Source organism: Apodemus sylvaticus, chromosome 6, assembly GCF_947179515.1.
Source record: "Apodemus sylvaticus chromosome 6, mApoSyl1.1, whole genome shotgun sequence".
Classification (NCBI taxonomy): Eukaryota; Metazoa; Chordata; class Mammalia; order Rodentia; family Muridae; genus Apodemus; species Apodemus sylvaticus.
In genome coordinates, this window is record NC_067477.1 from 90,944,360 (window position 1) to 90,968,890 (window position 24,531).

Consider the following 24,531-nt stretch of genomic DNA (forward strand, 5'->3'; position numbering starts at 1 on the left):
TGTTAAATGTAAGGCCTTGATGACAGGCTTCCAATTTGTTTCGAAGATATGTTTGCTCCCTTAAGACTTGCTATCAGGGCCACCTGTTCACATGTCATTTCTTTATGTGTCTAGAGTGTCACAGAGGGAGCCCAGGCCAGCCAGACACCCTGTTAACTTGTGGGATTTACTTTAATTCAGACTTGTTTTTCTTTGTTGGTTCAAGGACTAGGAAATGGCCCCCTAGATAAAGGCCAGGCCCTTATGTTTGAACACTTGACAGATTGAGCTGTCTCCGGACCTGCAGAACAGTGGCCAGTATTTTAAACTGTCCTAAGTTGTATAGGATTTTTGTCTGGGTTAAAGTTTATTAGTTGTTTAAAAATTTTTAGGGTATGAGTGTTTTCTTCCATGTGTCCCCGGAAGCAAAAGAAGGGCATTGGATTTCCTGGGATGGGAATTACAAATGGTTGTGTGCTGCCATGTGGGTGCTGGGAGGGGAAGCTGAGTCCTTTGCCAGGGCACCAGGTGCTCTTCACCACCAAGCCATCTCTCCAGCCCCATCATGGATGTTTTAAATATAAATGTTCAGCAGCTTGAAACGGTAGTAGCTGTAATGACAACTGAGAGATTGTGTGGGCCTCTGGCCCAGGACCTAGAGAGAGAGTGCTCACTAGGTAGGAGTTATCCTGGGTCTTTGTACAAGTGATTAGTGACATTATTGATATTGAATCCCACACTACTTTCTTGTAGAAGTAGTTGCTGGTCTCCAATCAAATTAGCAATGTTTGTTTCTGTATGACAGGGAAGTAAGCAGAGGTCAGACACCAGCAAAAAATAAAATACCAGAAAAGTATCCCACAAAAGCTGATATTTCAGTTAAGTACTAAAAACTACTGTGAGCCCAGAATCAGGGCTCCCCAAGAGAAGAAATCCCTACAAAATGTTCTTCCCTGTGACATCAGTCTACCTTCATGAAGGTCATCATTTATGAAAGTCAGCCTTTCAAGTTCAGGTATCTCCAAGAGAATGTGAGAAGATATAATAAACAGTTTCCAAATCAAGTAATTGTGTGGCTCCTCCAGTCAGACTCCTCACTCCCTGTGGGCCCCTCAGGCAGCCCAGGCTTCTTCTGAGCTGCAGGTTAAAGGCCTGAGAGTTGAACCATGTTTTCTTCCCTTTCTAGTTTTGGAGAATCCATTTATCCCCATTCGATTTGTTCAGAACCAAGTTAGCAAGGATTGCATGTTGAGTATATACTGTGGTTCTCTTCAGTCTGGAGAGCAATGGTGCATCTGTCCTGCACAGAGCCTTCCCCATAACCCACAAGGCAGCATTATTTGTACTTTTTTTTTTAAACCACAGTTTTAAAACTTGCAGAAACCAGTCAGAGAGATGATGGGACTTAGCTAAGTTCACACACAGAGAGGGAATGGGTCTGTGGAAATCCTGCTGCTCTACAGTTCCCGTCATTCCTGAAGAGGCGACATCTGCCTACCACCCTCCTCACGCCCCTACAAACAACAATGCTAACAGCAACCAATAACATATTAACAAGATGCCAGGCATACACCCAGCTCTCTTGCCAATCATTTATCGAGTCAGACTTTATAACGAACATCATCTGTGGTTGAGTAAACTGAGTCTCAGGTTTGCCAAGTTTCAGAGAGGTTAAGCTGTTTAAGGTTGCATAGTCAATACTCAAGCCTGCCACTATGTGGCTCCTGTATGTGAACATACCCATCTTCATGACCTTAGCAGGCCCCTTGGTGTCTCTCCCAAGGTTTTCATTCCTCCCAAATGGGAGATTCACGCAGAGAAGCACACAGAATATTCTCAAACCATGGATGGGCATCAGACAGGTGGTTGTAGCGCATACCTTTAATCCCATTACTCAAGAGGCAGGGGCCGGTGGATCTAATTCAAAGCTAGTCTGGTCTACAGAGAGCTCCAGGCTACACAGAAAAAACCTGTCTCAAAAAAAAAAAAAATCCACATTAAATAAAGTGTGTTTCTCCCTCCTTGTTCACCCATCTTTTGTTTTACGGGCCATAAGCTTAAAACTTAGGAGCAAATAACCTGTTTTTTTCTCTGCCATAAACCCTGAATTAGTCAGAAGGGACATGTTGAGGATTGATTGGTCTTTTGTTATGGATCGTAATGCTGAATATTGGTTTCCAAGATCTGGTTGCCTCGGGGATGAGAGAATCCTCATGCACACCAAGTGATGCTATGTGACCTTGCTCCTTAATTTAAAACTGTTGGTTGAATAAAGATGCCCACAGTCTACAGCTGGGCAGAAGAGAGGTAGGTGGGCTTCAGCTCCTGGGGCTTGGTGTCTGAGGAGAGGAGGAGGAGGAAGAGAAGAGAAGAGAATGGAGAGAGAGGAAGGTGCCATGAGGTAAGGGATCATAGGAACTGGCTACGAGGGTTGGCCAGCTAGAGTAAGAGCAGCCCAGGAGGAACACGACAAGTCATGTCTTGGGGTTATTGATAGGGAAGTAGATACTAATAGCTTAGAGAGTAGATATCTGCCTACTCTGATGCTGATTAAGGCTTATTATAAATACAAACATTTTGCATCTTTTATCTGGTAACTGAATGATCAAAGGCCGGAGTAGAAACCCCTGATTGAGATTAAATATTTACTACAATAGGGACATAGAGCCTAAAGATGGGGGGGAACAAGTAAAATCCAAAGACATTAAGATATCAGAGTCTGTATCCTAAATGCTTTCCAAAGACTTGTGTGTTAGGCCTGTCCCCCCTTTGGGGGTGGCAAGGAGGAGTGGAATCTTTAAGAGGCTGCACCTACAGGTATCTTTGCAGCATTGAGGAATGTCCTTAGAGGGGATGATGGCATTGCAAACCCTTGATCTCCTCCTTTCTTGCTGGTCACAAAGTGAACGGCTTGACTCTGCCACGTCCTCCCCCAGAGTGTGCTGCTTCACCTCAGGTGTAAGCAATGGAGCCAATCCTGGCCAGAATACTGTGAGCCAAAGTGGTCCTCTCCTTTTTAAGTTGAGAATTTCAAGTATTTGTTGTAGTGATTGAGAAAAAAGATGACTAACACTGTGTGCCTAACTAGTAATGACTCAGAGAGCAATGGCTCAGTATCTTCACTGCTCAGATGAAGCCTTATTGAAGCCTTCCTTCTGTGAAGTCTGTACTAACCATAGCAGCCTGGATCAGAACTGGTGAGCTCCTCAGGCTGCTTACAAAAGTTCCTGCACTAAGTGAAACCTAAAGGATAAAAGTCTGAGGTAAAGGCCTACAGTATGACAGTGATCTGAATAGGAATGGTGCCACAGGCTCGTGGATTTGAATGCTTGGTCACCAGGCACTCTTTGGATGTGTGGCTTTTTTGGAGTAGGTGTGGCCTTCTTGGAGCAAGCTTGTCACTAGGGGTGGGCTTTGAGGTTTCAAATGCTTAAGCCAGATCCAGTGTCTTTCTTCTCTCCTTGCTACCAGCTGATCCAGATGCAGAACTCTCTGCTCTTTCTCCAGCACCATGTCTGCCTACACACTATGATGCTTCCCACAAAGTTGATGATGGACTGAAACCTCTTAAACTGTAGGCCAGCCCCAATGAAATGTTTTCCTTTGTAAGTATTGCAGTGATCACAGTGTCAATTCACAGTAATAGACACCCTAAGACAAAGTACATATATGTGCCTTGTGCACATGTGCATAGTACTGCTTAGGGTTTTGCCTCCACTAAAAGCAAAATAATAATAGTAATAATAATGATAATAATAATAATAAACTGGGTGATGGTGGGGGTGGTGGTAAGTCTTTAATCCCAGCACTTGGGAGGCAGAGGAATCTCTGAGTTTGAAGCCAGCTTGGGCAACAGAGTGAGTACCAGGACATCCAGGGCTACACAGAAAAACCCTGTTTCGAAAAACAAAAACAAAAACAAAAACTGCCCCCAACTAACCAACCAAACAAAAAAGGCACTTAAAAAAAAAAGCAAAAAAATAAAAAAATAAAAAAGCCATCTATGGAGCACACAGGGCATATTATCAGTGGAGCAGCCAGGACAGGAGTTTTCCGGTCACCATTTGCACCAGGGAGCCAGGCAGCTCCACAGCCTTCTGTGCACAGCCCACTAGGAGACAGTGATCTCCCAGCAGTCTCTCCACTTCTGAGCATGAAGGTGAGATCTCCACATTCTCTCCAGTATCTCTCTGAAGGGGAACAACTAGGAGTACACAGGGCATATGATCAGTGGAACAGCTGGGACAGGAGCTTTCCAGGATGATTTACACCAGGGAGCCAGGCAGCTCCACAGCCTTCGGTGCACAGACCCTGCCAGAAGAGATTTGGTCTCCCAGGAGTACAGATATAGGCTTATAGGCCCACAGGAGGGACAAGCTCCAGCCAGAGACAGCAAGACCAACTAACACCACAGATAACCAGATGGTGAAAGGCAAGCACAACAACCCTACCACCAGAAACCAAGGCTACTTGGCAACATCAGAACCCAGTTCTCCCACCACAGCAAGTCCCAGATACCACAACACACTGGAAAAGCAAGAGTTGAATTTAAAATCACATCTCATTGTGGGGAGCCGCCCGCTGCTCCTGCAAACTCCATTACAAGATGGCGCTCGCATTTGGCTTGTGCTGAGCGGCGAACGAGTCAGTGCGCATGCCTGAAGTGATTTTCCGTCCTTCGGTCTCTGCCTACCTCGTGGCAGATGAGCTGCAACCAGTTAGGAAGTGCCACGTCCTAGGCGGGCCTACCAGCCTATATAAGGGATGGGTTTTCAGACCGTTAGAGTCTCCGCTCTGTAAGCTTATGATCTCCTCTCAAGATGCATTAAAGCTTTCTGCAGAAGGATCCTGAGTGTGCTGCGTCGTTTTTGCTGGCGAGATGGTAGCGCGGGACATCTCATAATGCTGATAGAGAACTTCAAGAAGGATATAAATAACTCCCTTAAAGAAATACAGGAGAACATGGGTCAACAGGTAAAAGCCCTTAAAGAGGAAACTCAAAAATCTCTAAGGAATTTCAGGAAAACACAAGTGAAGGAACTAAAAATGGAAGTAGAAACAATGAAGAAATCACAACGGGAGACAACTCTGGAGGTAGAAAACATTGGAAAGAAATCAGGAGTCGGCCATCCTAGCTACCAGTAGGACAGGACAGGTGACCCCAGGTACAGAGATATCCAGAATCTAAGACCTCTGGGGATGCAGACCACCGAGCTGCTGGCTGCCACTTGCGCCCAGGACCTGAGCAGAGCTGTGGAACATCTGTGTGCCAGCCAGGTGCAGGTCCTGTGCCCCACGGAGAAGTTGGCAGCCGCCATCTTGGCCCCCAGTTGGACGGGACAGGCGACCCCAGGTACTGAGATATCCCTAGTCTAGATCCTCTGGGGACGCAGACCGCCGAGCTGCTGGCTGCCATCTACGCCCACCATCTACGCCCAGGACTTGGGCAGAGCAGCGGTTCCTCTGTGTGCCAGCCAGGTGTGGGTCCTGTGCCCTGCGGGATCTCTGCTGCCATCTTCACTCCCTGACAGAGCAGACGGGCAGCACCAGGTTCAGTCCACAGAGACAACCCAAGTATAACATTGCTTGGGGCAGGACACACCAGGGCTCCAACAGCACCCAAGAGGAGGGCAGCACATCAGCAATCTGTGCCAGGGGAAACCCAGTCATCCAGTGTTGCGGAAATAGCTTTACAGGCTCACAGGAGGTTCAAGCACCAGCCAGTGACAACAGGACAAACTAACACCAGAGATAACCAGATGGCAAAGGGCAAATATAGGAACCTTACCAACAGAAATCAAGACAATATGGCAGCATCTAAACCCAGTTCTCCAACAACAGCAAGTCTGGGATACCCCCAACACACCAGAAAAACAAGATTTGGATTTTAAATCACTGGTCATGATGCTGTTAGAGGAACACAAGAAGGACATAAATAAATCTCTTAAAGAAATACAGGAGAAAATGGATCAAAAAGTTAGAAGACCTTACAAGGGAAACACAAAAATCATTTAAAGAAATCCAGGAGAATATGAGTGAAAAGATAGAAACCAATAAGGAGGAAATGCAAAAATCACTTAAAGAAATACAGGAGAACTTGGGTCAACAGGCAGAGGTCATGAAAGGAAACTCAAAAATCTCTTGAAGAATTACAGGAAAATACAGACAAGCAAGTGAAGGAACTGAGAAAAACCATCCAGGAACTAAAAACAGAAGTAGAAACAACTAAGAAATCACAAAGAGGGACAACTTTGGAGATAGAAAACCTTGGGAAGAAATCAGGGGCCATAGATGCAAATATCAACAACAGAATACAAGAGATAGAAGAAAGAATCTCAGATGCCAAAGATACTATAGAAACCATGGACTCAACAGTCAAAGATAATACAAAATGTAAAAAGCTTGTAACCCAAAACATTACAAAGTTTCTGTAAGGCAAAGGACACTGTCAAAAGAACAAAACATCAACCAACAGATTGGGAAAGGATCTTCACCAACCCTAAATTCGATAGAAGGCTAATATCTAATATATACAAAGAACTCAAGAAAATCGACCCCAGAGAACCAAATAACCCTATTAAAAAGTGGGGGTACAGAGCTAAACAAAGAATTTTCACATGAAGAACTTCAAATGGCTGAGAAGCACCTTAAGAAATGTTCAACATCATTAGTCATTAGGGAAATGCAAATCAAAACAACCCTGAGATTTCACCTTACACCAGTCAGAATGCCTAAGGTCAAAAACTCAGGAGACAGCAGGTGTTGGCGAGGATGTGGAGAAAGAGGAACACTCCTCCACTGCTGGTGGGATTGCAAGATGGTACAACCACTTTGGAAATGAGTCTGGCGGTTCCTCAGAAATATGGGCATGACACTTCTGGAGGACCCTGCTATACCACTCCTGGGCATATACCCAGAGGATTCCCCGGCATGCAATAAGGACACATGCTCCACCATGTTAATAGCAGCCCTATTTGTAGTAGCCAGAAGCTGGAAAGAACCCAGGTGTCCCTCAACGGAGGAATGGATGCAAAAAATGTGGTATATATACACAATGGAGTACTATTCAGCCATTAGAAACAATGAATTCATGAAATTCTTAGACAAATGGATGGAGCTGGAGAACATCATACTAAGTGAGGTAACCCAGTCTCAAAAGATCAATCATGGTATACACTCAACTAATAAGTGGATATTAGCCTAGAAACTTGGAATACCCAAGACATAATCCACATATTAAATGATGTCCAAGAAGAACGGAGGAGTGACAGGAAGGGGTGGATGGGGGAATAGGGGGAGGGAAGAGGACTTATGGGACTTTCAGGGAGTGGGGAGCCTGAAAAGGGGAAATCATTTGAAATGTAAATAAAAAATATATCGAATAAAAAATGAAAGAAAAAAAAGAATTACAGGAAAATACAGACAAGCAAGTGAAGCAACTGAGCAAAACCATCCAGGATCTAAAAACAGAAGTAGAAACAACTAAGAAATCACAAAGGGAGACAACTTTGGAGATAGAAAACCTTGGGAAGAAATCAGAGGCCATAGATGCAAATATCAACAGCAGAATACAAGAGATGGAAGAAAGAATCTCAGATGCCAAAGATACTGTAGAAACCATGGACTCAACAGTCAAAGATAATACAAAATGTAAAAAGCTTGTAACCCAAAACATCCAGGAAATCCAGGACACAATGAGAAGGCCAAACCTAAGGATTATAGGCATAGATGAGAGTGAAGATCCACAACTTAAAGGGCCATCAAATATCATCAGCAAAATTATGGAAGAAAACTTCCCTAACCTAAAGAGAGAGTTGCCCATGAATATATAAGAAGCCTACAGAACTCCAAACAGACTGACCAGAGCAGAAATACCTCCTGTCACATAATAATCAAAACCCCAAATGTGCTAAATAAAGAATATTAAAGACAGTAAGAGAAAAAGGCCAAGCAACATATCAATGAAGACCTATCAGAATCACATCAGACTTCTCACCAGAGATCCTGGGTAGATCTCATGTAGACTCTAAGAGAACACAACTGCCAGCCAAAACTACTATACCCAGAAATCAGGAGCCGTAATTGCAAGCATCAACAACAGTATACAAGAGATAGAAGAATCTCAGGAGCTGAAGATACCATAGAAAACATTGACTCAACAGTCAAAGAAAATGCAAAATGCAAAATGCAAAATGCAAAATGCAAAATGCAAAAAGATTGTAATCCAAAACATCCAGGAAATCCAGGACACAATGAGAAGACCAAACCTAAGGATTATAGATATAGAAGAGAGTGAAGATTTACAACTTAAATGGCCAGTAAATATCTTCAACAAAATTATAGAAGAAAACTTCCTTAACCTAAAGAAAGAGATGCCTATGAACATACAGGAAGCCTATAGAACTTCAAACAGACTGGACCAGAACAGAAAGTCCTTCTGGCACATAATAATCAAAACACCAAATGAACTAAACAAAGAATATTAAAAGCAATAAGGGAAAAAGGTCAAATAACTTAAAATATTGGATAAAATCAACTTTCAACCAAAAGTCATCAAAAAAGACTTCATACTCATCAATAGAAATTTTTCTATGTCTACAATTTCATCTTCATTACTTTTCTGTCGAATTTTTAATTTTTATACTTTTTCTTTATATTTCTTCAATTTTATCAGAAATATTTTACATGTAATTCTTCAGTTTTCTCATGAAATGTTTCCACTTCCCTCATCAATTAGTTTAGAAACATTCTCTATTTCTACAGTTTTATCTATAATTTTCCATGAAAATCTTCAATTCTAACACTTTTTCTATATATTCCTTCAATTTTATCAGAAATATTTTTCATGAAAATCTGTAATTTGATCAGAAAATATTTCCACTTCCTTCTTCAATTATTTTAGTAATGATTTCTATATCTACCATTTGTAATACTTTCCATGAAAATCTTCAAATTTAAGACTTTTTTCTATATTTTAACTCAATTTCATCACAAATATTTTCCATATAATTCTTTGTTTTTTTCACAAAATATTTATACTTCCCTCTTCACTTAGTTGAAAAATGTTCTCTATTACTGTCTTTTTATCTATAATGTTGTATGAAAATCTTCAATTTTAACATTTATTTATATGTCTTCAATTTTTCAAAAATATTTTACATTAATTCTTCAGTTTTTTCATAAAATGCTTCTATTTCCCTCTTCAATTAGTTTAGAAATATTCTGTTTCTACTATTTTATCTATAATTTTCCATGAAAACTTTCAAATTTAGCACATTTTTCTATATATTTCTTCAATAGTTTCAGAAATATTTTTCATGTATATATTCAATTTTATCAGAAAATATTTCTACTTAACCTCTTTAATAAATTTAGTTTTTTTTTCTATTTCTACAATTTTACCGTTAATTTTTCCATGAAGATGTTCAGGTGCTCAGCCTGTCAGGAGAGAGTGATCTCCCAGCATTGCTTTCACTGCTAGCAAAGAGGTGAGATCTCCACCTTCTCTCTGTAGGGGAACAACTAGGAGCACAGGAAGAACAACTGGGACAAGAGTCTTCCAGCCTCCATTTGTTCCAGGGAGCCAGGCAGCTCCACAGCCTTCTGTGCACAGACCCTGCCAGAAGGGAGTTGGTCCCCCAGGAGTACTGACACAGGCTTACAGGCCCACAGGAGGGACAAGCTCCAGCCAGAGACAGCAAGACCAACTAACACCACAGACAACCAGATGGCAAAAGGCAAGCACAAGAACCCTACCACCAGAAACCAAGGTTACTTGGCAAAACCAGAACCCAGTTCTTCCACTATAACAAGTCCTGGACACCCAACACTTCCTTAAAGAAATACAGGAGAATATGAGTCAACAGGTAGAAGCCCTTAAAGAGGAATCCCAAAAATCACTTAAAGAATTACAGGAAAACACAAACAAGTGAAGGAACTGAACAAAACTATCCAGGATCTAAAAATGGAAGGAGAAAAAAAATGAAGAAATAAAACCTGGATTAGAAAGAAAATCTGGAGATAGAAAACCTTGGGAAAAGAGTCAGGAGTCATAGATGCAAGCATCAAGAACAGAATACAAGAGACAGAAGAAAGAATCTCAGATGGTGAAGATACCATAGAAAACAGTGACTCAACAGTTAAAGAAAATGCAAAATGCAAAATGCAATCCAAAACATCCAGGAAATCCAGGACACAATGAGAAGACCAAACCTAAGGATTGTAGGTATAGAAGAGAGTGAAGATTTATAACTTAAATGGCCAGTAAATATCTTCAACAAAATTATAGAAGAAAACCTCCCTAACCTAAAGAAAGAGATGCCCATGAATATACAAGAAACCTACAGAACTCCAACCAGACTGGACCAGAACAGAAAGTCCTCCCGGCACATAATTATCAAAACACAAAATGCACTAAACAAAGAAAGAATATTAAAAGCAGTAAGGGAAAAAGGTCAAGTAACTTAGAAAGGCAGGCCTATCAGAATTACACCAGACTTCTCACCAGAGACAATGAAAGCTAGAAGATCCTGGGCAGACCCTAAGAGAACACAAGTGCCAGCCCAGACTACTATACCCAGCTAAACTCTCAACAACCATAGATGGAAAAACCAAGAAAATCCATGATAAAACCAAATTTACACAATATCTTTCCACAAATTCAGCCCTACCAAGGATAATTGATTGAAAATGCCAATACAAGGAGGGGAACTACACCCTAGAAAAAGCAAAAAAGTAATCTTCCAACAAACCCAAAAGAAGTTAACCCACACAAACATAAAAATAGCATCAATAATAACAGGACACAATAATCACTATTCCCTAGTATCTCTTAACATCAATGAACTCAATTTTCCAATACAAAGACATAAATTATGAAATATTTTTTCATGTAAATCTTCATTTTTATCAGAAAATGTTTATAATTCCTCTTTCAATTAATTTAGTAATGTCTTTATGTCTACCATTTTATCTGTATTATTTTCCATGACAGTCTTCAATTTTAACATTTTTCTATATATTCAATTTTATCAGAAATATGTTCTATGTATATCTTCAATTTTGTCAGAAAATGTCTATAATTCGACTTTGAATCAACTTAGAAATATATTTATGCCTATAATTTTATCTGTATAATTTTCCATAAAATAGTCAATTTAACCATATTTTTCTATATATTTCTTGAATTATATCAGAAATATTTTTCATGTAAATCTTCAATTTTATCAGAAAGTGTTTATATCTTCTCTGCCTTTTGGCTGTGATCAAGTGTAGAAAGTGTTTATAATTTCACTTTCAATCAACTTAGAAATATTTTATGCCTCCCATTTTATCTGTATAATTTTCCATTATAATCTTCAATTTTAACATGTTACTCTATATTTTTCTACAATTTTATCAAATATTTTCCACGTAAATCTTCAATTCTATCATAAAATGTTTCTACTTCCTTTTTCAATTACTTTAGCAGTTTTTTATCTCTGCCATTTTATTCTTTAATTTTCCATGAAAATTGTCAATTTTAACGTTCTTTTCTATATATTTCTTCAATTTTATCAGTACAATATTCCATGTAAATCTTTAATTTTATCATAAAATGTTTTTACTTCATTTTTTCTTTTTTGTATTGATTTTTATTATATTTTTTATTTGATATATTCTTTATTTACATTTCAAGGGATTTCCCCTTTCCTGGATCCCCTCTCCCCGAAAGTCCCATAAGCCCTCTTCCCACCCTCTGTTCCCCAATCCACCCCTTCCCACTTCCTTGTCCTGGTATTCTTCTACATTGCTGCACTGAACCTTTCCAGGACCAGGGGCCACTCCTTTCTTCTTCTTGGGCATCATTTGATATGTGAATTGTGTCTTGGGTATTCCAAGCTTCTAGGGTAATATCCGCTTATCAGTGAGTATATACCATGAATGTTCTTTTGAGACTGGGTTACCTCACTTAAGATGATGTTCTCCAGCTCCATCCATTTGTCTAAGAATTTTATGAATTCATTGTTTCTAATGGCTGAATAGTACTCCATTGTGTATATATACCACATTTTTTGCATCCGTTCCTCCGTTGAGGGACATCTGGGTTCTTTCTAGCTTCCGGCTATTCCTTTTTCAATTAAATAGAAAATGTTCAATATTCACACTTGTTCATATATGTTTCTTTATGTTTATCTGTATAATTTTCCATGAAAATCTTCAATTTTATCAGAAAATGTTTCTACTTAACTTTTTAATTTGTTTAAATTTTTTTCTGTCTACCATTTTATCTGTTATTTTCCATGAAAAATTTCATTTTAACACATTTTTCTATATATTTCTTCAATTTTCTCAGAAATTTCAATTTTTATTAAAAATCTTCAAATTTATGAGGAAATTTTTTATGTGTTTGGTCATTTTGTAAAGATAAATTTTCTAAGTTTACCTTTTGGCTATTATTATTTTCCAACAAATTCTCCAATTTTAACACTTTTCCCCTATGTTTCTTCAATTTTATCAGAATTATTTTTCATGAAATTCTTCAACTTGATCAGAAAAAAATTCAACATGCTTTGTCAATTAGTTTAGAAATGTTTTCATGTCTCCCTTTTTATCTGTAGTAATTTCCATCAAATATTTTGACACATTTTTCTATGTCTTTACTCAGGTTTTTCAGAAATATTTTCTATGTAAATCTTCAATTTTATCAGAAAACATTTCTACTTACCTCTTCAATTAGTTTAGAAATGTTTTCTATATCTACCATTTTATCTGTATTATTTTTCATGAAATCTTCAATTTTCAAACTTTTTTATGTATATGTATATGTATATGTATATGTATATATATATATATATATATATATATATATATTCTATTTTATCAGACTTATTTTCCTTGAAAATCTTCAATTTTATCAGAAAATTTTTCTATGAGCTTGGTCAATTAGTATAGATATATTTTCTATGTTTACCAATTTATCATTATTATTCTCCTATTTTAACACTGTTTTGTATATATTTCTTCAATTTTACCAGATCATTGTGTGTAGACCCTCTATATTTTCTAACAGCGGTCTTTAATAATTACATGTACCAGTTAGCTTTTATGTAATAATTATTTTCTTAAATTGTCATATAAATAAAATGATTTTTATTATATATATAAAAAAGAACTAGGATTCTCTTATAAGGGTCTTGGCTGGTCACTGCTACAAACAGTAGTAGTTTTTTGTTTGTTTTTGTTCTTGTTTTTTTTTTTTTTTTTTTTTTTTTTTTTGTCAGCCTCTTCTTAGGGCATCGATCTGGGGTCCTGTAGTTAAAGCCAGCTCTGCTTAATTCTAGCTGTACATCTTGGAGTGTGTGTGTTACCCTCTTGTGTCTACCTCATGGCATGAACAAATCTTAGCACAGCATTGAATAAGCTTAGCTCCTGCTGCCTGTCACTGTGGTGTATTCACACAGAAGTCTGCAGCTCAGTGACCAGAGGCCCACTTCTCCCTTGCTCCACTTCCTGACTGCAGCATATCCTGGGGCAATAGATAACAGGATCCTCAGGAGAGGTTCCCAAGCTTTGTATCTAAATTTTGTTCCACTTAGACATTAAAGCACAATTGGGACCCACATCTTAGATGATGCTTTTTCATCTCTTCACTGTAACTTCTAGGTTCTTCTCCCACTTGATTTCAGAACCTAACTCAGCTGACACTCAGGAAGTATTAATTCCTGTTAGTTTTTTACAGGTACAAAATGGCCAGCCTCTAAATTCATGCAATATTAAGTGCTAGTTTATCCCCACTCTTGCTGGTTTCCACTGCTATTCTAAATTTCTTTATCAGCATACATTGTAATAAAATTGTATGCATTTTATTATTTGCTGGAAGAAATTTCACTTTCTAAAAATCTGAGTTTCTTAGTTTTGTTTTCTTACATAAACTATAGAATTCTGACTTGGTCCAAAAGAATCCCCATTGGTTGGCCAAAATCTGAGTGCCTCCTCCCAGTTAATCATCTTCACGTGCACAGATCTTCCCATCCTAAGACCCCTTGGGCAAACCTCAGAAAGGTATTTCTTGGACATGAGGGCCATCTGACTGTAATGTCTGCTATCCCATTGATCCTCGGGGTTGACTTAGCTGATCTAGATCGCTAGGCAGGCGACAGTCCTCTCTCACTGGGCCATGTTTGTCCCTCATGAAGCTTTATGCTTGGATGACTGAAGATGACGAGGACAAGTCATTGTTTACTCTAGGATATACAGCAGCTGTGCTCCCCTGCTAGAAGCCTCCAAATAAGCTCTCAAAATAGCTATTTCTAGGAATTTTATTTCCAGGAATTTATAGGGATCTTTAAAATTCTAACATATAAAAACAAAAGTACTGATTTTTTCTTTAATAGTTGCCCTCCTGTGGAATTATTGTCTTCAGTCATTCCTTTCAGGGTTCATGGGTGGAAGAGCATAATAGGCTTCTTCTTTCTAGTATTTCCAATAATTGTCATTTTCTTTCACGATTTGGACTTCTGAAAAATACTGAGAAGTGAAAATTGGAGTTGCCCCCAAATAAAGTGTATATACTTAACAATGAGAGAGAGAGAGAGAGAGAGAGAGAGAGAGAGAGAGAGAGAGAGAGAAAGGATTTACAACTTAAAGGACCAGTAAATATCTTCAACAAAATTATAGAAGAAAACCTCCCCAACGTAAAGAAAGAGATGCCCATGAACATACAAGAAGCCTACAGAACTCCAAAAAGACTGAACCAGAACAGAAAGTCCTCCTGGCACATAATTATCAAAACACAAAATGCACAAAACAAAGAAAGAATATTAAAAGCAGTAAGGGGAAAAGGTCAAGTAACTTATAAAGGCAGGCCTATCAGAATTACACCAGATTTCTCACCAGAGATAATGAAAGCTAGAAGATCCTGGGCAGATACCATACAGACCCTAAGAGAACACAAATGCCAGCTCAAGCTATTATACCCAGCAAAACTCTCAATCACCATAGATGGAGAAATCAAGATATTCCATGATGAAACCAAATTTACACAGCATCTTTTTACAAATCCAGCCTTACAAAGGATAATAGATGGAAAATGCCAACACAAGGAGGGAAACTACACCCTAGAAAAGCAAGAAAGCATCTTCTTCCAACAAACCCCAAAGAAGGTAACTACACAAATATAAAAATAACATCAAAAATAACAGGAAACAGCAATCACTTTTCCTTAATATCTCTTAATATCAATGAACTCAGTTCCCCAATAAAAAGTCATAGACTTACAGACTGGATACATAAACAGGACCCAGGATTTTGCTGCATACAAGAAATGCACCTCAGTGTCAAAGACAAACACTTTCTCTGAGTTTTTAAAAGGCTGGAAAACAGTTTTCCAAGCAAATGGTCCCAGTAAACAAGCTGGAGTAGCCATTCTAATATCAGATAAAATTGACTTTCAACCAAAGTCATCAAAAAAGACATGGAAGGACACTTCATACTCATCAACAGAAGTTTTTTCCATGCCTACAATTTTATCTGCATTACTTTTCTGTTGAATTTTTAATTTTAACACTTTCTTTTTATATATTTCTTCAATTTTATCAGAAATATTTTACATGTAATACTTCAGTTTTTTCACGAAATGTTTCCACTTCCCTCATCAATTAGTTTAGAAACATTGTCTATTTCTATAGTTTTATCTATAATTTTTCATGAAAATCTTCAATTCTAACACTTTTTTCTATATATTCCTTTAATTTTATCAGAAATGTTTTTCATGAAAATCTGTAATTTTATCAGAAAATATTTCCACTTCCTTCTTCAATTATTTTAGCAATGTTTTCTGTGTCTACCATTTTATCTGTAATATTTTTCCACGACAATCTTCAAATTTAAGGCTTTTTCTATATTTTAATTTAATTTCATCAGAAATATTTTCCATGTAATTCTTTAGATTTTTTCACAAAATATTTATACTTTCCTCTGCACTTAGTTGAGAAATGTTCTCTATTACTACTTTTTAAAGCTATACAATATTATAGCTATTTGTATGAAAATCTTCAATTTTAAAATTGAAACTTTGACACTTCTTTATATTCAATTTTTTCAGAAATATTTCACATTAATTCTTCGTTTTTTTTCACAAAATGCTTCTACTTCGCTCTTCAATTAGTTTAGAAATGTTCTGTTTCTACCATTTTATCTACAATTTTCTAGGAAAACTTTCAATTTTAGCACATTTTTCTATAAATTTCTTCAATATTTTCAGATATATTTTTGTGTATATATTCAAATTTATCAGAAACTATTTCTACTTACCTCTTTAATAAGTTTAGATATTTTTTCTATCTCTACCATTTTTACCATTTTTTCCATGAAAATGTTCAATTTCCACATTTTTCTTGTTTCTTCACTTTTATTATTTGCATTAATAATACAATTCTGTATTATTTTCCATGAAAATCTTCAATTTTATCAGAAAATGTTTCTACTGAAATCTTCAATTAATTTAGAAATTTTTTCTGTTTAACATTTTATCTCTAATATTTTTCCATGAAAATCTTCATTTTTAACACATTTTATATACATTTCTTCAACTTTATCAGAAATATATTGATCAAAATCTTCAAATTTATGAGGAAATTTTTTATGTGCTTGGTCATTTTGTAAAGATAAATTTTCTGTTTACCTTTTGACTATTATTATTTTCCAACAAATTCTCCCAATTTTAACTTTTTCTCTGTTTCTTCAATTTTATCAGAAATATTTTTCATGAAATTCTTCAATTTGATCAGAAAAATTTTCAACATGCTTTGTCAATTAATTTAGAAATGTTTTCCATGTCTCCCCCTTTATCTGTAGTAATTTCCATGGAATATTTCAATTTCAACACTCTTTCTATGTATTTATTCAATTTTATCAGAAATATTTTCTATGTAAATCTTCAATTTTATCAGAAAATATTTCTTTTTTTGGACTCTGGATTTCTTTTTTTTATTCAGTATATTTTTTATTTACATTTCAAATGATTTCCCCTTTTCTGGCTTCCCACTCCCCGAAAGTCCCATAAGCCCTCTTCCCTCCCCCTGCGCCCCCATCCACCTCTTCCCACTTCCCTGTTCTGGTTTTGCCCTATACTGCTACACTGAGCCTTTCCAGAACCAGGGGCCACTCCTCCATTCTTCTTGGACATCATTTGATGTATGGATTATGTTTTGGGTATTCCAATTTTCTAAGCTAATATCCACTTATCAGTGAGTGCATACCATGACTGATCTTTTGAGTCTGGGTTACCTCACTTAGTATGATGTTCTCCAGCTCCATCCATTTGTCTAAGAATTTCATGAATTCATTGTTTCTAATGACTGAATAGTACTCCATTGTGTATATATACCACATTTTTTGCATCCATTCCTCCATTGAGGGATACCTGGGTTCTTTCCAGCTTCTGGCTATTATAAATAGGGCTGCTATGAACATAGTGGAGCATGTATCCTTATTACATGCTGGGAAATCCTCTGGGTATATACCCAGGAGTGGTATAGCAGGATCCTTCAGAAGTGACGTGCCCAGTTTTCTGAGGAACCACCAGACTGACTTCCAGAGTGGTTGTACCAATTTGCAACCCCACTAGCAGTGAAGGAGAGTGTTCCTCTTTCTCCACACCCTCACCAACACCTGCTGTCTCCTGAGTTTTTAATCTTAGCCATTCTGACTGGTGTAAAGTGAAATCTCAGGGTTGTTTTGATTTGCATTTTCCCTAATGACTAATGATGTTGAACATTTTTAAAGATGCTTCTCAGCCATCCGAAGTTCTTCGGGTGAAAATTCTTTGTTTAGCTCTGTACCCTATTTTTTAATAGGGTTATTTGGTTTTCTGGGGTCTAACTTCTTAAGTTCTTTGTATATATTGGATATTAGCCCTCTGTTGGATGTAGGGTTGGTGAAGATCTTTTCCCAATTTCAGAAAATATTTCTGTTTACCTCTTCAATTAGTTTAGAAATGTTTTCTATGTCTACCTTATTATCTTTATTATTTTTCATGAAATCTTCAATTTTTAAACTTTTCTATATATATTTCTTTGATTTTATCAGACTTATTTTCCTTGAAAATCTTCAGTTTTATCAGAAAAATTTTTATGAGTTTGGTCAATTAGTATATATGTATTTTTATGTTTACCAATTTATCATTATTATTTGCCATAAAATTCTCCTATTTTAACAGTTTTCTATATTTCTTTAATTTTATCAGATCATTGTGTGCAGACCCTCTATATTTTTAACAGTGGTCTTTAATGGAATCATTACATGTACCAGTTAGCTTTTATGTAATAACCATTTTACTTAAGTTGTCATATAAATTAAATGATTTTTATTATTTAAAAAAAAAGCCATCTTTGAAAGATAATTACAACTACAAGACCTAGCAGGCACTGCTCTGCCAGGCTGTCCTCCTCTCTGTCCCGCCCCCTCCCAGTGCCTCCTCCCTGCCTGGCTCCCAGTTTTTTTTTTTTAATATTTTTATTTTCTATATTCTTTGTTTACATTCCAAATGATTTCCCCTTTCCCGGATCCCCCCTGCCCATATGTCCCATAAACCTTCTTCTCTCCATCCCTTCTTCAATCACCTCCCTCCTTTTTCTCTGTCCTTATATTCCCTTCCCATGCTAGATCAATCCTTTCCAGGATCAGGACCCTCTCCATACTTCTTCATGGGAGTCATTTGTTATGCAATTTGTGCCTTGGGTATTCAGGGCTTCTGGGCTAATTAATATCCACTTATCAGAGATTGCATTCCATGTGTATTCTTTTGTGATTGGGTTACCTCACTTAGGAGGATACTTTCCAGCTGGTTCTTCGAGAAAATCAACAAGATAGATAAACCCTTAGCCAGACTAACCAAAGGGCACAGAGACAGTATCCAGATTAACAAACTTAGAAATGAAAAGGGAGATATAACAACAGAAACTGAGGAAATTCAAAAAAATCATTAGATCCTACTACAAAAGCCTATACTCAACACAACTGGAGAATCTGGAGGAAATGGACAGTTTCCTAGACAGATAGCCGACACCAAAACTAAATCAGGATCAAATAGATCAACTAAACAGTCCCATAACACCTGAAGAAATAAAAAGGGTCATAGAAAGTCTCCCAACCAAAAAAAGCACGGGACCAGATGGCTTCAGTGCAGAGTTCTATCAGACCTTCATAGAAGACCTAACACCAATACTCTTCAAACTATTCCACAAAATAGAAACAGAAGGAACTCTACCCAACTCGTTCTATGAAGCCACAATTACGCTGATACCAAAACCACACAAAGATCCAACAAAGAAAGAGAACTTCAGGCCAATTTCTCTTATGAATATTGATGCAAAATTACTTAATAAAATTCTTGCCAACCGAATCCAAGAACACATCAAAACGATCATCCACCAGGATCAAGTAGACTTCATCCCAGGGATGCAGGGATGGTTCAATATACGGAAATCCATCAATGCTATCCACTACATAAACAAACTCAAAGAAAAAAACCATATGATCATCTCATTAGAAGCAGAAAAAGCATTTGACAAAATCCAGCATCCTTTCATGCTAAAAGTATTGGAAAGAACAGGAATTCAAGGCCCATACCTAAACATCGTTAAAGCAATATACAGCAAACCGGTAGCCAACATCAAACTAAATGGAGAGAAACTTGAAGCAATCCCACTAAAATTAGGGACTAGACAAGGCTTTCCTCTCTCTCCATATCTTTTCAATATAGTACTGGCTCCCAATCTTAATGCCTAAGCAGCTTGCTTAGATCTGCTGCTTCTATAGCAATAGGTGATACTAGTCAAAGGCATGTACTAAACCCACTCTGAACTGCACCATCTATATAATACGGGGTCACCGGCAGCCCCAGAAGAGGTAAGACCTCTGGGCAGTCTGCAGAGCTCCCAGATAGCTGCTGAACCTCATGACTTTGGTGCTTCCTTGTTTCTGCCACCAAGAAAGGAGATCTACTCAGAGGATGAAAGGATTGCCTCACCTGGTGGTGGCTCAATTTATAACAACAGGGGTTTTCGGACCCAGATCCCAGGTCTGTTTGTGGAGATGGTGCAGTCATCTAAGCTCAAGTGGCACTGCTGGCCCTACTTGGGGCTGAGCTGTGCTTAGAAGCAGCAAGATGAGTAGCAGAGCCGTCCTGGAAATGGTCGCCAAAGGCCAGCCCCTGTCGCCCTACGACAAGACCAGTTCCTCACTGTGACCTGGAAGAGTCTAACCTGTCCGTGCTCCGTGGACCCTCACCCAGGCTCCAGTGGAGAGAATAGAGCAGGGCACTGTGATGGGCAGGGGAGTTCCAGCAAAGGACTTCTCTGTGCCATATGAGCGGTTACCATACTGAGTGTCTTCACCGTCACAGCAAGCAGGGGCTGGTGCGCAACTACCCGGATCTAGAAAGGTAGCTGTCACAGGCTGAGACCTCCAGAAGCCGCAGGACAGGCTGCTGCTGCAGGCAACCTTGCCAACAGGTGGAGGAGCAGGCTGCTGAGGCGGAGAGGTTTCCACTCTGGAAACCAGCGGCCCAGCATGGAAGTGAGACGCGAAACCAAGAGAGCATCTGCGACCAGGAAAAGCTGGCCACAGAAGCCACCCCAGGCCAAGGAGTGTTTTGGTTTTTTTTTTTTTTAAGAAAATATATACTTTAATTTTAAAATTAGTTTTTGACCTTTGTTTTTTGAAAATGAAGTAGTTTTCACAACTTGCAGCTGAGTCCTATGAAAATATCACTGGTATTTTGGAAGAGGCTGGGCAACCAACAGTCTGAAATGACTTGAGCCATTTTTCTAGAAACTCGTGATGCTGATTAACACGGCCTGGCTAAGGTGGGCAAAGTCTGCAAAGTTAATGTAAGACTTGTTTCTGTAAAAAATTATTGCCCACATCCCACAATCTGCTATGCCACCTCCAGCATCCGTGTTCTTCCCTAGTCTTCAATGGAGCATGAAGTGGTTGTAAGTACTTTAAAGCAGCCCTCCCACCCCACCCCGCCCCGCCCCACCCCGCCCCGCCCCACCCCGCCCTGTAGCTGGAGTCGAGGTCCACCTGCAGACCTTCGAGAACCAGCTCAGAGGCACTGTGGTGTTTCCTTCCACACAGTGAATTTTTTACGGAGAAGGATATATGTAGGTGGACTACTGATATACTCTGGATGCCAAACCCTTTGTATTTGTGACAGTAGCTGGAGGTCTGTTGAGTCTCTCTAAAAGATATATATACACATACATATGTATATATATACATATATAATTATATATATTATATATTATAAATTTATGTATACATATATATTAACATGTTCTATTTTATTTTTAACAAGAGGTCTTAATTTTCACATGAAGACCTTAGGTAAATATGCTTCAAACAATTACCAGTGCTCATCTCTACAGCACATGTAATCCTTTATCCAGTTGGTGTGATGTCACTTGTCCAGGTTCCCAGCACTCAGGAGGCTGACTCATGGTGAGTTTTAGTTCAAGGTTAGGCTATGTGAGACTCCATCTACCCCAAACCAGTACTACTGTATTCTGTTTTCTTGCACGGCCCTCTGAGATGTGGCCTAGGGCGGGGTAGGTGGTGGCGGTGGAGGTAGGTAGACAGACGGAGGAGGTGCTGGTCCCAAACTCAGACGGTTCAGTGGCTCCTCAGTTGCTGTAGCAGTGGCTGCTCTGTGACTCCTTTGTGAGGTCCTGGAGTGAATCTTTTCACACCTGCCTTGGCACGGCCAACCTGTTCGTTCGTTTGCAATTGTAGCTCCTCAGCCTCCTGCAGTAGGGTGTTGGTTTCCAGTGATAAGATCAGATTTTTTTCTCTTTCCAAATTTCCCAAAGGAGGAGTTGCTTTTCTAGCTCATGAACTACCTCATTCTTCATGTCAATGGCATGGTGCAAACTCTGCAGCTCTGGCTCCCAGGACAGGCTGGGACAGCAGTGATCCTGGCTGTGGTTCTAATGGAGTTGGGTAAGACAGGATCTTGGCTCTGACGGCCTCCCTGGGTGAGGCCAGCATTGCACAGGTGTTCTGCAGCGGGACTTTGGCCTCTTGCACAGAGTCACTAAGAGTATCTTTCTCTTGTGTGTACAGTGTCTGCAGGACTTGCCCAGCCTCCCAATTGCCTGCCTTCCTTCCTTCCTTCCTTCCTTCCTTCCTTCCTTCCTTCCTTCCTTCCTTCCTTCCTTGTCCGGCATCTCCAGGAGTTCTGTTTGTGTCTCTTCCACCCTTTCCTGGCTCTGCGGTGGCTGGATCACCTGTGCTTGCAGCCTATCCTGCTTCTCTGTGACTCTGAATCACGTTGAATTGCCCAGCTCAGGGCTGCCAGGAATGATCTGGAACAGGTCAGCTGGCCCCACTCGGTGTGGTGCAGGCATGCGCTGGACACAGGCATGGCTGGAGAATGCTGCTGGGCAACACTAGTGCTCACTACTTCAGAGACTGCTGCATCTGGAAGGGGAGTGGGCCGAGCCAGGAGGCAGGCACACAACACAGCAAGGAAGTGGAGCATGAGTCTGCTCTGCTCCGCAGGCTCGGTGGAGCGGATGTACCCAACTGGGCCGCTCAGCTCGCTGATACTACAGTCCAACACCTCTAACCTGCTCAAAACCTGACTGTGCATAAAGTCATTCAGAGATTACACCAGAGCCAATGTTTGGGGAAAAAAATCCCTAAAGAGCTGAGACTGATGGTGTGGGACATTAGTGCTGAGCCTGGCCAGGCGCAGCAGTTCAGTCTAGAGCAGGGAGGTCAATTTGTGGGGGCCACACCCCAACAGGATATTCAACAGGAGGACCACAGGCTTCTAGTGTGAGCTGACGAGTGGGCGGGAAGAACTGGATGGATGTGCATGTGCTGTCTGCCCAATATCATCCTTGCAGTGACGTCGCGGTTGTCCTTGTCATCTGCATCAGTGATTTAATCATCTGAGGCTTCATCCAGTGTTGGCCGTCTACCTGCCAGTGAATAGACTCCGTTGGAAGGAGAGAAGAATCTTGCAGACAGCTCCTGAGGGCAGTGGCCACTGGCTGTGTCACGCCACAATGCTGCTGGAGTGTGGCATATAGCCATGGCATGCGGAATTGCTTTTCCCTGGACATGTGTCATGGACTTTGTGGAGGGCACAGTTTGTATGTGCCACATGGTTTAGTGGCTTTCAAAGGAGATATAGGAACACAAAGGAGAGGGGCATAAAACCTTGCCAAGGTCAATATGGAATGATTTGCAAGTGACATGGTACTGTTCTCCTTCAAATATGCCAAAGTTCGTGGCCTCAGTTTCTCAAATCCTGATATACGCTTCAGGCTGGTGGCATTGGCGGAGCCTGGTGCTATAACTAGGAAGGTTCGTGCTATTCTTACCCTATTAGGTTCCAGCCAAGGATGCCCTCACCCATTGGAAATGTATTAAATGCAAATTAAAGTCTTATATTTTTGTTTTAAAAAAGAAATGTCTGTAGGAAACAACAGCAAAACAGAGGCCTCAAGGTTACCTCCTGAAGCAGAGCGTCAGGCTCTTTGGGCTGAGCCAGCGGGAGCCAGTAATGACGACAAGCTGGGCTTTGAGGGGCGATCAACAGTCCTGAGAGAGAAGGTGTCCCCTGGTCTAGTGCTTGGAAAACAACGAGGCCATCAGGCAGCCCAGGGCTGCCTCTGTGGCCCACGAGGGCTGGTGTTGGTAGATTACAGACTGAGTTTTCATTTCATCCTGGTCAGTGATGTGGACAGCCGCATCTGTGAATTTGATAGCGAATGTCCTGTCAAGTGAACCAAGGCGCCAATTCAGAAAATGGGAGCAGGGAGAGGGCCTTCTCTGTAGTAACACTCTGCAAAGCAGCCCAAGTTCTGGGGGAGAAAGCTAGCTGCTCCTGCCCTGGGCAGGCCCACACAGCCCTGCCTTCAGTCTGCAGCTTAGCACTTAGAACTACAGACGTTACCTGCAATTCTGCAGTCCCAAGGCTCCTACCCAGCCCAGGACACCAGGGAGCCCAGTGTCCCAGCCACACCAGTGGCCAGCGTGAGCTTTCTGGGCACAGTATACCCCTACTTGTCGTGAACTATCTGTGGCCTCTTTGGCTTATGTCTGTAAGTTACGGCTTTGGTTTGTTTGTCCTAAAAAGGAATAATAAAACCTTTTTCTCTGCCCCCCCCTCTCTCTCTCTGTGTGTGTGTGTGTGTGTGTGTGTGTGTGTGTGTGTGTGTGTATGTGTGTATGGGGGGGGTAGGAGGGGGAGGGAGAGATAGGCAGACAGACAGAAGAGGGAATCCTCCATAGGTATGTTGATACATTGAGGCCACCGATGATCATGAACTCAAAACCTGGGGGGCAGAGGCAAAAATCTGAAGTTCAAGGCCAGCCTGTGCCAGAAACTAAGACCGAGTTCTGAACCAGAACAGAGTAGAACAGAACAGAACAGAAGGAAACCCTTGTCCATGTCTTATCATCGCCACCTGACAAAGCAGTGGTGGGTTTTCCCCCTGTCAGGGTTCATAATTCTTAATCCTAGGTATACATGTGAATCAGGTGGGAGAGCTCTTC

The 24,531-nt window shown here is 39.9% G+C and overlaps 1 long non-coding RNA gene across 1 annotated transcript; it reads left to right on the forward strand.

Moving 5' to 3' along the window:
- The first annotated feature begins 21,317 nt into the window (after positions 1–21,317).
- Positions 21,318–24,136, forward strand: LOC127686697 (uncharacterized). The gene is made up of 2 exons (XR_007978227.1): positions 21,318–21,465; positions 22,875–24,136. It is a non-coding gene; the product is annotated as an uncharacterized LOC127686697 (long non-coding RNA).
- The last annotated feature ends 395 nt before the right edge of the window (positions 24,137–24,531 follow it).